Raw genomic sequence first — 14,154 nt, 5'->3', positions numbered from 1 at the left:
AGCAGATAATGAGTGTCTGCAGAAGGAAAATCATTAAGAAAGGCTTCTTACAGGGGACCATGCCCATAGAGAATCTAGAAAACTAAAAGGGCCCTCTCGTTAGCTCTTAATAGGAAGGCAAAAGAAAAAGGAACCCGGGTCACCTGGTCAGAGTCTTTCTGTCTGTCACCTAACTGTCGCCACTCAGGAAGCCTAATGGCTGCTTTGTGCACACCAGCCTGTTTTCCCATCAGAAGAGTAAACCGCTTTGTATCTGGTAAGTCTCTGTACGATGGCCCTTTTCTAAGATAGCGCATCAGTGAAAGTGCAGGCTGTTCTTTATGCTTGTCTGTCTCCTCCCTTCTAGAGGGTGCGCCCTATGAAGAAAAAAAAAAAAGCTGATTTACTTCATATACCCACAGTGCTTGGCATGGAGTACAACTAAATAAATCCTTGTTCTATGTTTAGGAGCCTTTCAGCTGACAGTGTTCTCCTGGGGCTGGGGCTGGGGGCTTGAACATGCCACAAGAGAGGATCCATCGCTGACTTGGCACACCCTCCAGATGGAGGGCCACCAAGCAGTGGTACGTGAGACCGGAAGTATGGTTGGTAGTGAGGTGATGCAGAACCTGAACATCCCGTCTATTTGCCTCCTACACTGAAGCCAGTGGGGAGCTACCAACAGACATTAAGCGGATGGAGAGCTTGGTCTATTTGGTATATTGGGGAGCAAGAGAGAGAAGCTGTCCCAAGAGATCAGAGGAGGCCAAGGAGAACTGGCCATGAAATGCAAAGGGTACTGGACCCTACACTCAATTCTTGTACTAAAAAGAGATCTAGGTGGGAAAGTGGTGAAATTTAACTAAGGTCTGTGTCAGTATTAATCTCCTAGTTTTTATCATCATATCTTTATTTTAAATAAAGTGACATACAAAGAAGAATTTATTGAATTTGCTATGCCCATTTTGAAAGGTTTTTGTCAGTCTAAAATTATTTTAACACAAAATAATTTTGGAATAACAAAATAACAGTTTACTATTTTATAGGTTACCAGTTCCCTAGCTATAACCCTTGGAGTTAATAGAACTGACATGCTGGTTATATGAAGTATTTTTATCACAAAATATAGTTGTAAAGCTACTTCAGTTTGAGCAATATTAAAACTACTGGTAAATGTTTATAAGTATTTTGGGAAAAAATATAGGAAATTGTTTTAAAATGCTTCTAATTACAGCACCAATCAGTGGAGTTCCATGTCTACCATGTACTTGTTCCTAAACTTCAGAACCTGACACATCCACACGCAGAATTTCTAACATTGCCTGATGCATCCTTTTGAAGCATTAGAAGTGCTGTTTTCACTTTTCTTCATTTATTATCACATGGGCTTTTATTCTTCTATGACTGATGATGAAAAGGATGAATGCAGGCTCTCAGAAAAGGGGATAAAAGATCGTTCCTTGGCTCAGTTAATATTCTTCCGCGTGAAAGTCTGCATAAAGATCCAATAAACTTGAAAAACACAAAAAAACTGGAATCTCTGACAGCTAGGTGTTTTACACTATCGAACTTCAAATGAGTCTTTCAATTCCTATTATATGTTGTCATCTTGCTATATTGTAGTTTTTTCCTTCTGTGCAGAGTTTATTCACGTCTTTGCAATGCTCTCCAACAACCAGCAATAGATTCACATGTCAATTACAGTCATTCCAAACTTTGAGTTTATTATCTTTTCACAGTCTGTATCCTTCCAGAGAGGGGCTGTATCTCACGTAGACTCCTCTGCATCCCACGCACATCAGCGGCTTGCGGATGAAACTCGCATGATTGCGCGCTGCCTTTATGCTCCTGTCACAGACGTTTCCCCTGAAGGCTGTCCCTGTCCTCTGGTCCCACCTCAGTAATTTCTTTCACAGTGCATTCCAGCATAACGAACCTCGACTGTGTCTACTAGGATGTCCACTTAGACCCCTTCTAGGTCTAGATGTCCCCCAAAGAACTCATCCAGAGAAAATGATAGATTCTCTCTGGAACACATTTGCAAATTATCCTCCAACTTCAATTCACAGTCTAGCAGGAATTTATGTTTGTAAGAATTTTAAGGTGTTGAGATGTTAAACAAATTTGGGAGTCACCAAAAATGTAAAGCAAAAAATTTGGGATCAAATAGTCCTTTGCTTATGTCACTCCTCTGCCAACTTTTTCTAGGTGTTGTTACATTGGGTAAATCGCTCAACTGCTCAACCTAAATTTCCCCATGTATAAGGCAATAGGAATTCTTACTTGAGGTTATTTTGAGGATTGAGTGGTCTGTGTAAATTGCTTAAATAAGCTTCACATTCATACCCCACCAGCAATTCTCCATGTGATTGCCCACTGATAGATTTTGTAGTCTTCTTCAAAGACCCTGTTCTATGCACTGAAAGTACAGAGAAGGCTCTTGTTCTCGTAGAACTTGTAGTCACAAAGGTAGACCATAAAAGATACATATGTCAATAAGGGCTATGATAAAGACATCAAACTTCCCGATCACGATAGAGGAATTGTGCCAAGTCTTTAGCTTTGGGTACAGGGAAGGTTTCTCTGAGGCAGCACTATTTAAGCCAAGTGTCCAAAATCCTGGCAAACTGAAGAGTTTGGAAAGACTGATTCAACAGAAGGAAGGGTGAATTGTTTGGAGCAAAACAAGGTTAGTCTGTTCAAAGCATGAAAGGTAAGTTGGGAGACAGGGCCATGTTTAAAACCACCAGGGAAGACTGATTCATCACCTTATGGAGGAAAATGAAGAAAAGATGAGGCAAAATTGCTAGCAGGTTAATACAAACTCCTTCCTTACTGTACAAAATGGGCTTGGCGCCTGCCCATTGGACCATTTGTCAGTTATTTTTATTTATTTGTTTATTTTAGATGTAAAAAATTCAAGTCAGACCAACATAAGCCATAAATTAGAAAAATGTGTTGTTTTGTTTACCTGAAGATTCAAGAGTATAAGAGTGGCCCTTTAGCCATAGCTTTGCTCTCTGTGCCTCCAGTTATTGGTGGTTATTAAAAAATGAATGCAATAGAATATTCTGAAATAGCAAGAGACCACACATAATTTTATTAAACTGTATTGTTATAATTCTATTTTGTTATTGGTTATTTTTAGTTTGAATTTTTATGTTGCTCTCACTTACAGGTAGGGATGCTGTCCGTATAATCCTGCCGTAACTCTAGTCTTAGAATTTCCTACTTAGCAATTTCCCTCACAAAGAAGAGTTTTCATTTTTTTGTTAGCAAAGTTCCACTCGAGCCTGGTCCGGCTGCATGTCTCTGAACCAACCACAATGGCCAGGGTAATAGCTTGATCTGATTGGCCAAATCTAGGTCACTAACTAACCCTCTGGAGTCCTGAGAGGGTTCAAACTCACCAAAACCTCAGGGACAAGTAGACTGACAGAGAGAGAAACTATTCTCACCAGATTAGGATGCTATGACCAGAGGATGAGGTCCTGCTTGCCAGATGGTCAAGAAGAACGCAGGCCTCACAGAAGTTGATCAGCAAGTGTTGCTTGTATGCTCTTGTTAGGCTATAAGCGGCAGAAATATGATCCATGCCATTGACATTAACCCTGGGCTCCTGTTGGGAAAGGGACAGGAAAATCGAAAGAAACCCAGCAGATGTTGCCATAACATCTTTGCCGTTCACAGAACCCTAAGTCTGACTACTGCTCTTACTCCCACCCAGTTCTCAACCTAATAGCTTTTACATTCTTTGCAACCTGCAATATTTTCAGACAAATCTGTCTCTTCTTTTCTCTGGCAGGAGCTGGGACTGGTGCACCCTATTGTTACACAACACTTGTCTCATGTAGGCCTTCCTGAGTCATGCCCTTGATTGCCATACCTGTGTAGCCCTCCATGGTATGTGGTGTCCTCTCTACCAGGGAGTATTCGTAGCTAGCAGACTGCTGCTTGGCTCATCTTTCCAGTGCCTAGTGTCTTGTGTTTGGTTGTCTCATATTAATTGAGATAGGGGAATCTCTTCTTGGGCATAGAATGACTAGCAAGCAGTCAGATCACAGCCTTCTATTGCTGTTCCAGGAGGAGCCAGAGTCCTTTGCTCATGTGGGCCCTAACTAAATTATGCCAAACCCCAAAGCCTCAGGAGCTCCTGCACGTGGACCTAGAGACTACCACACACACCTGACTCCAGGCCCTCGCCTTGGAACTCCTTTCTTTTAGCAGAGGTCCAACCAGCAGTCATGGGGCCTTTCTCGTTAATGCCTTTACTATAATCTGGCACCTAGGAGGCTTTCAACAACAACAACAACAAAAGGAAAAGTCTGTGTGTTCAGGCAGTCAGTGAAAGAATACCTTGGTCTTATTTAAAAACCTAAAGAGCCATCAGAAAACCCAGGACTGGAAAATCTATTTCATGCTGGGCTGTACAGAGGAAAATAAAGCCTAGAGGTCAGAAAGTCATGGTTTTCAACATTCATATCAAAATGGCCTCTGAAAAGAATGAGCTGCATTTTGGGTTTAGATTTTCAATGAGGTTCCTGTTTTTGTCAGAAATCTCAACCTCTGCTGGGTAATTGCACAACCCCTGACTTCACTCAGCCACTGCAGTCTTGGCACGGTCGACGTTTCTCAGTACATGCCGTAGGCAAGATTTTTTTTTTTTATGAGCCTTGATTCTTGTCTTGGCTTCATTTGATCATGTATATCTGTAAGTCAGCACACAGATGAAAGCAGACAGCACCTCTCAGCACCAAGAGGGGCAAGTGCCACCGAAAACGACAACATGTTTATCGTACACGCATCTACAGGAATGCGAAGGGCTTTCCAGCCGCCGTGCTCTGGCACGTTCTGCACAGTAAGCATACTGCTGGAAGGGGCTAGGTCCTCTCCTGGAGAATCATTTACAATCGCCAGAAGCTTAAAGAAGTTCCTCTCCTCAGAAAGGAAAAGGAAAAGGGGCTAAGAGCCCTGTCTGAGTGCTTCATCCGAGTTCCCTGTCTTGACCTTTAGATCTCTAAGAGAATGCATTTTGAGCAGCTTCTCTCCAGAAACCTGTTCAGTGGCAGAACTGAGGTTACCAGAAGTAGGCAGTTTTCATCTTTCCAGATAAAAAAAAAAAGATGAAAAGGTTTTTGTTGTTGTTGGTTTTTAACACGCTGAGTTGGCAAGGGTGTATAGAAACAGGCATTCTTGTACATTGTTAGGAAAGTAAAAATTAGTGCAATCTCTTTAGAAGACATCCAGCTAATATTAAATGCACAGCCATCATATTAAATGCACAGCCCCTTGACCTACCAAGGAATGTTCTCCATAGGACGCATCTGTATTTATCACAGAATTATTTACAACAGCTAACCAAATCAAAAATCAAGTGCCTGTCCAAGTGAGAATGAGTACGCAATTTTTAGTATAAACACATAAGAGAATACTATTTCTCTTATCCGTTCAAGGGTCCCCATCACCCAAGGGGTTCCATTCTTAAACACCCGTGGACGTCTGAAGGTGTGGCTCGTTTCTGAGTTCCGGTTTACCATGTTTTGTTTTCCCCACATATTGCACAGCACTGCGGCACAGTTCCAGAGTCAGCTGCCCTTTCCACGTGCTGTGTCCTGGAACCTCCTTCACAACACTGCTCTTGCTATCTGAGGCCAGACTTACATAAAATAAGGATTATTGGAACACGAGCACTGAAGTGTGGTGGCAGTGAGCCTGATAACCAAGAAAACTGCACAAGCAACTAACAGGAGGGTAGCGTATACCATGTGGATATGCTAGACAAGCGGATGAGTCATATCCCGAAGCTGCTCAAAATGAGACGTCAAGATTTCATGTTACTCCTAATAAGACACAGTTTACAAATCATGGATTTGAGTATTTCTGAAAATTTCCACTTCTATTTCAGACCACGGTTGACCACGGGTAACGAAAACCACAGAAAGTAAAACTTCAGATAAGAGGGAACTATGGTTTATGATGGAGGGGGAATGTGTGGTGTTCCTCAACAAGGTCATTTTTGGAGGCACATGGGGCTTCTGTTGGGGTGGACGTGTCCAAGATGCTATTGAACATTCTAGAATGCGCAAAACAGCCTCTCCGCAGTAACAGAAAAGAGGTACCCCGCACAAGTCATCAGTGCTCAGGCTAACAGAACTTTTCACAAGGTTCCCTAAAGCGAGGGGAAGTTGGCTATGACCCTTGTACCCTGGTGGAGTTTCATGTGTGTGTGTTTTCCACATGTGTTTTTAAAGTCAGTGTTAAGCAGTTTTCAAATGCGCATTTTCGAGCTTTCTCCTGCTGCCTGCCTATCAGGGAGCAGCCTGCCCCATAAACAAGCATTTGTTTATCTTGCCTCAGATCCTCTCCTTGCTAAGAGTAAAGAGAAACAGGGAATGAGTTGGATTTGAGAAAACCTATTTGAAATTCACACATTTCTGGGCCATTTCTGTCACCTGGAGAGAGGACCGTCATGAATGGGTTCATTCCAAAAGTAAATATAGAAAAGCAGGTAGATTTTTTGCTGACCGCCTGCCTTTCCTCACAGTGACTTTAAAACCTGGAGACCCAGGCAAAATGCTCTATCCCTTTCCCTAGAATGTACACACCAGCAAGGTGGAAAAATAAGCCCAGGGTCTGAGTGTCTGATAGAATTAATGTGCAAATTTTATAATTAAAATAGCAAGTTATCTCTTGAAATATCTTCAACACCACCAGCCTGGTGGTGGTGGCTCACGCTTTTAACCCCAGCACTCGGGAGGCAGAGGCAGGTGGATCTCTATGAGGTAGAGATTAGCCTGGCCTACAAGAGCTAGTTCCAGGACAGGCTCCAAAGCTTAAAAAAACCAAAATAATTTTAAAAATTAATAATGTAACCACAAAAATTTGTCAAATTAGTTCTAAGCAATCATGCTGGCTTCAATTTTATCTAAAATGGCAAGAATCTGAAAATCATACTAAGAGGCCAGGGAAAAACTTAAGTAAATAACATCACAATCCTCACATGGAGTAGTCTTCCGCTGCTAGGAATGAACCAAATTCCACCAGTGGAAGTGGAATTGTCTTAGAGTTATCTCAGAGAACGTTCACATTAATGCGGAATTTCAAATCCCCTCGTCACACACAGACATTTTGCTTTGGGGAAAGAATATGAGAAGCTCAGCATGTATTTTTTTTTTCTTGAGAGAGCAACTGAGACAAAGATGTGAGGGGCTGTCTGGCGAAGCGTGACATTTTGCACTACCGCCCATGTTGTTTACATGTTCTATCCATGCGTATGCACGTGCATTATCATTTGAAATTCATTCAGGACACCAAGATGATAAGAACACTTAGCCCATGTAAGTGATATTTTCTCCCGTGTTTTTATTTATGAAAAGTGCTCCCAATATATAAATTCAAGTTTCCCAACTCATGATGGTATAACTTTTACTTTTTGACCTGCTGGCTCTCTATAAGTGAGGAAGTGATATACATTCAATAGTAAGGTGCTTAGATTTTGAAGTTTGTGGCCAGCAAGATGGCTCCACAAGGGAAGTCTTTGCTGCGCAAGCCTGATGACTTCTGTTCAGCTCATGCAATGGTGGAAGAAGGGAACTGACTTGTTCTCTGATCTCCACATGTACTATGACATGCATACACCCATCTGCATACAGAATACACACTTTTTTAAAAAATGTTTTGAATTTTGTTGTTTCTGGACTAGTGCCATAAAGTACAACCTTTTCTGCCAAGAAACAGTGAGTCACACATGGCCACAGTCATAAAGAGAAATAAACACTGCACTATAGTGGGGTCTAGAGTTGATGGAAGGCTGTTTTCAGTGTGTGTGTGTGCGCGTGTGTGTGTGTGTGTGTGTATCTGTCTGTCTGTGTGTATGTCTGTCTGTCTATGTGAGGTCAGAGGACAACTTTCAGAAATAAGTTCTCTCATTCCACCAGGTGGGCCCCAGGGATCGAACTCAAGATTCTCAGGATCATCAGCCTTGGCAACAAGCGCCTTTCCCCACTGAGCCATCTCACTGGCCAATGACCAGTCATTTCAAGATAAAATTCTTGTGGTGAAATGGTGCTTGAGTAGACACACAAGTCCTGTGTCTCTATGTCACATTTCCTGTTCCCTCCTGATAGTAAATGTAAATCTATCTTAACCAACTAGGCAGAGCGGGGGGGGGGGGGGCGGGGGGGGAGTGAGCTATTTTCAGTTAATCTTACTCAGTCTAGAAGTCCCATTGTGGTGGTGTGAATGAAAATGGCCCCTAGAGGCTTATATGTGTGAATACTTGGTCCCCAGTTAGTGGAACTGTTTAGGAAGTATTAGGAGGTGTGGCCTTATTGAGGTGGGTGTGGCCTTCCTGGAGAAGGTATGTCACTGGGGGTGGGCTTTGATGTTTCAAAAGCCCATGCCAGGTGTAGTGTCTCTGCCAGCTGCCTGTGGATCAGGATGTTAAGCTCTCAGTTACTGCTCCAGCACCATGCCTGTCTATTTTCTGCCATGATGATCATGGACTAAGCCTGACACCATTTGCATTGCAAGATTCCTATAGTTCCTCCTGGTTCTTAAGCACCATCACTCAGGTGTAGGTGTCTTCCCAGATTTTGATATAGTGACCCCTCACCTAACTGCAGAACTCCTGATCAGACTGCCTCTCATTTACAAATTGCATGTTAAACTCCACTGGATCAAGATTCATGAGACAGATCCCCTCCATTTGCTTCCTCGGTGTTGTTCTTAACTTGGCTCCCTTTGAATTACTGGAAGAGCTTCAAAAGGATGTCAGGACCTTTCCCTTCCCAAGTATCTTCTGATTCAACTGGTCTTGGCCACAGCCTTGGCATCATTTTAAAAGTCCTTAGGTGATTTTGATGTGCACCAAACCATGAGAATCACTGCTCTAGTTTCTTCATGCAACCCAGTTAGTTAACTGAGGTTTTCTTAGAGACCATCGCTCTTGATCAGTCAGGTCTTTTGATGCATTGGTTTCTACTCTCTGACATGAGCATCATTTCTGGATTAAGCAAGCATGGTTTTGGATATACCCAAATAGAGGATGGCTCACACAAAGCAGGAAGTTTCTAGTAACTATCAGAGAAAGATATACCTGAATGAGATCTCAGGGTATTCCAGAACTACCTTGGTAGGGGTCAGCACATATGTTAGCAGAGACTGTGGCTACCCAAACCCAAATAATTACACAGAAGCTATATGAATTGCAATGCTGCTTAGCCAATACCTTGAGCACATTCCTGGCTAACTCTTATATCTTAAATTAACCCATTTCTATTAATTTGTGTATCACCATGAGGCTGTGGCTGAGGTTTTGGGTGTCTTTCTCCTTCAGCAGCTACATGGCATCTCTTTGACTCTGCCTACTCTCTCTATATCTCTGTTCAGATTTCCCGCCTGTCTTTATTCAGTCCTGCCATGGGCTGAAGCAGCTTCTTTATTAACAAATGATAATAAAACATTCACAACATACAGAGAGGAATCCCACATCACACCTAGAACAATCCAGGCACAGATTAAGTCTCTGAGCAGCTGGGAGCAGATCCCAGGCCAGAACTGCCCACTACATAGAAAGAGAGTACCTGAGAGGCCTTTGAGATGAGTGACTCAAGGCCATTCAAGAGCTGCTGGAGCAGAACCCACTTGGCAGCATGGATGGGGGGGGGGGGTGGGAGACTAGAGAACAAGACACTTGCATGTTCCGCTGAGAGTCTGCTAGAAGTAAGTCTTTCATCTGAATTGCTTCAGCACATCTCATGCCTGTGTGGTGGGAACAGCTGTTCTCACTTTTCTACAGGGCAGTAGGGTGCATGGAGTCCCCACAGCAAGTACTGTGGGTGTGCACATGGAGCTCCTAAGAAATGCTCCTTTGGGCGGTAAGCAGATCCCTTGCTATGCTAGGATATTCACAAGCCACTGGAGGATTCTCTATGGGGGCTGGAGGTAGAATCAGGATCCACTCCAGGAAGACAGGAATCCTTGTGATGGAGAGGGCAACTCTTGATGCCTCGTACCAGGTGACACACAATAGTCCAGTCATTGGTCCAACAGGTGCTCAGACTTCCATCACCGTAGTTGCTACAAGCTCCTGGATATATCGCAAAAAGCATCTGAGGTCAGCCATTTGGTTTGCATAACCCCAGGAGCCCCAACTGCGTGTCACAGCTGTCCTTAGCGTCAGGCAGGCAGGCCAGCAGCCACTAGCAGGTGCCTGCCATAGCCACTGTGGCCCAGAAGCTGATCCTTGATCGTTCAGCTGTTGAGCATTATTTGAAGCATATGTCATGTGTTGTTTAGAGGATGGCGCCTATGCTACAAGTTGAGATCGGTTTATAGATGGGCCGTAGTCTTGGTAGTTTATTTATGTAGGACATAGCTTCAGACACTATGCCGCATGTGCAGCAACACCCCTTGATTCCACAAAATCGCTCTGAAATGGATATTTTCTTGTTTTAAGAGGTATTTTATTCAAGACTCATTAAAGGCATTTTAAAGACAACCAAGATTGCCCATAACTTTAGATTTGAATAAATGTCTTAAAAATTTAAAGTGTGTCTTTATACTGTTGCATTTAAAGTAAGCACGGGGATGACATAAGTTCGTTTCAGGAGCGGGAACCCTCTCAGAGACTGAGAAAGGGGGAGGAAGGAGAAGCTGAAAGAGGGACCCAGCGACACAGTTCATGCAGAGTCCACACAGAAAGGGGCCAGCAAGATGGCTTAGCAGGTGGTGGTGCTTGCTTCACAAGTCTGGCAACCTGAGTTAGAGCCCCACAGCTCTTAAAAAGTCGGATGCAGTGGTGTACGTCTGTAGTCCCAGCTCTCCTACGGTGATACGGGCCGCAGAGACAGGACATCATCCAAAAGCTCGTGGATGAGCCGAGACCAGAGTACACACCACAGTGGCAGAGACTGTAAGAAAGACATTGCTTCAATCAACAGCGAGGGAGGAGAGTCCTCTCTGTGAGGAGTGGTTTCCAGCCCGTGTCTTCTTGGGGAAGGCCCATCTAGCACGGGAGGAGAGTCCTCTCTGTGAGGAGTGGTTTCCAGCCCGTGTCTTCTTGGGGAAGGCCCATTTAGCCTTCAGGACTTGTTCACTCTACTTCTATTTTTTCTGTTCTACTCTACAAACATAAATCAAGGTCTTGGCCTTGATTCTTGTAGAAGCGTGTACACGTGTGACTAGATAAGCATGTGTGTCAGATACTGGGTTAGCGGACTCTTAACAGCTGGCCAATCACAAGATGTTCAGGGACAAATCTACTTGAGCACATGATTTAGCTCTACCCCTTTTACTTCTTTTAGACATTACACCAGGCCTCTGCTCTTCATATTTTAGAAAGATCCAGGGGTCCTAGCACAAGACTATGTTTCTGTGTCTCTTATTCAACATGATTAAGATCTTACCAATGGGCCTGTGAATCGTGATACCCCTCATCTTTAATCAACACCACCCTGCTACCTAGTTTCTCTTCCTTTCGGAGGAATAAAATACCTATGGGGTAGGAAGCCAGCTTTAGCTACATAGAACAACACTCTAGAGAGCAAAAGCCAGCAAACTAAGCCCATGTGCCAAGCCAGGCTGCTACCCATATTTTAAATAAAGGTTTATTTAAAAGCATAAAAAAAAGAAGGGAGGAGAGAACGGATACCCAAAGGTTGTCCCCTGACCCCCCCCCCCCCCCCCGCCACACACACACTAATTCATTGACTAACTAATTGAAAAAGTAATCAGACAAAGAGAACTGAATTGTTATACCAGGGTGGTAGATGCTCCACAGATATATACTTGTATTTTTCTGTGTCTTTACTTTGCTAAAATAGTATTGGAGATCAAACCCACAGCCTTTAACATGATATGCAAGCTGAGTTAACTACCCAGCTCTCTTGTTTCTTTATCCTTTTTCCTTTGAGACAGGATCTCACTAACTTACTCAGGGTGGCCTTGGACTTGCAATTCTTCTGCCTCAGCTAGGATTATCGTCCTACATCTTCAGGCTCATCTCTTTAAAATTTTGTAACCAAAACAAACATTTTTTTAAATGAGAGAATGTAGAAAGAAAATTTGCTTGATATAATTTAGGTGAATACTTGTGTTTCTCAAAGGTCCAATCATCATTCTTTTGCCTCAAAGATGAAAAAAAAATGAACAAATATTAAGTTTGGACACATAAGACATAATAAAATTATACAGCACACACATGTTTACTTAGTTTTAAACACCGTACTCACTAATCCATTTAGGTACTGGGACAAGCCTGTACTTGAGGACGTATTCACCCAATGACAAAATGGTTTCAGATGTTGAGGTTTCCCACACTCACAATTTTCTGATGCCTGTGTCTTGTCATTAGTGAACCAGCAAGAGTTAAATCTCAACCTCTGTGTGTAGGATGGATCCATGACAGACAGCCTTGAGGTGAGAAGGTGTGAGACACCCGACACCACAGGGGAACCCTCCCACATCACCCCCTCACTCCTTCATTGTCTCCATTCTCTTGATTGTTAACACCAAAGATGACCTTAGCTGGTCTATGAATTTTGTGTGTTTGTTGTTGGTTTGTTTTTTTGAGACAGGGTTTCTCTGTATAGACCTGTCTTGGAACTCACTCTATAAACCAGGTTGGCCTCAAACTCAGAGATCTGCCTGTCTCTGGGATTAAAGGCATGCACCAGAAAAAATTTATATAAACAGGATTATTTTGGGAGTTTTCTTACCAGATGCATTATCTGTTCTACTCAATATAGTTATGAAATGACTATGTATGATCATATGTATTACTAGGTAACTCATTTTCATAATTGAAGAATTTTCTGTTGCATGAATAGATTATAATTTATTAACCCATGGTAGTACGATTGAACATTTGGGAAGTTTCTAACTTAGGTTTCCAAGTTTCTAAGGCTTATGTTGCTATATCTATTTCTTTTGGTGCAGATACCTACCACTTCCTTGGTTTTTTTTTTTTCAAGACAGGGTTTCTCTGTGGCTTTGGAGCCTGTCTTGTCCTGGAACTAGCTCTTGTAGACCAGGCTGGTCTCGAACTCACAGAGATCCGCCTGCCTCTGCCTCCCAGGTGCTGGGATTAAAGGCGTGCGCCACCACCGCCTGGCTCCTACCACTTTCTGTATAATGTATTCTTACAGACATCTTCATTTAGTTTTTGTTGATATTGCCAAAACAGTTTTCCAAGATGGTTGCACTATCATACGTTCCCTCCAGCAATGAAAGGTCATATTCGTCCTGTAGCATCAGTTGGTCTGTACGTACTTTTTGTTTTGTTTTGCCTTTGTTTGATTTCTGTTACAGTGATAATAAACCATGACCAAAATCAGCTTGGGGAGGAAAGGGTTTATCTCAGTTTTACATGTGCTGATCACAGTCCTTCATGAGGGGAAGGCAGGGCAGGAATTGAGGCAGAGGACATAGAGGAGTGCTGCTTACTGACCTGCTCAGCTTGCTATCCTATAACACCTAGGTCCACCATCTATAGTGAGCCTGCTCCTCCCACATCTCTCACTGATTGGGAAAATGTCCTATAGGTTTGATTATAGGCCAACCTTATGGAGGCATTTTCTCTGTTAAGGTTTCCTCTTCTCAAATAGTTCTAGCTTGTGTCAAGTTGACAAAAACAAAACCAATTGGCACAGTTGAGGTTTTTGTTGTTTTGACTCATGGTTTCACTTTATATCTCAGGCTGTCCTGGAATGTACTAGTTAGCCCAGGCTGGACTCCAATCCTCAGTAATCTTCCTCACTCAGTTTCCTAGATGCTGGAATCACAGGCATGAGTCACCACACTGGTCTGTGAATTTTAAAAATTAAATATATTTTAATTACATTTTTATATTTATGTACTTTTATTTTTATTGGGGGGCTGTATGTATCACAGCATGAGTGTAGATACTTGCAGGAGTTGATACTCCCTATGCCGATTTGAATGAGAATTCAAATGACAGCCCGTAGACTTCTATGTTTGTGCTGTAGAATAATCCCGTACACTGTGAAGATGTGTCTTTGACAGGGCACCTCCTGATTGGTTTAATAAAAGAGCTGACTGGCCAATAGCTAGATAGGAAAAGATTGGGCAGGAGAGTCAGACTATAAAGACACTGAGAAGAAGAAGGACAGAGGCTGGGAAGTCTTCAGGAGCAGAGAGAAGTAAGATAAACAT

The sequence above is a fragment of the Microtus oregoni genome, unplaced genomic scaffold, assembly GCF_018167655.1.
Source record: "Microtus oregoni isolate MIOR12 unplaced genomic scaffold, Mior012 000000F_ref0000247, whole genome shotgun sequence".
Classification (NCBI taxonomy): Eukaryota; Metazoa; Chordata; class Mammalia; order Rodentia; family Cricetidae; genus Microtus; species Microtus oregoni.
Note: the sequence above shows the minus strand (reverse complement) of the source record.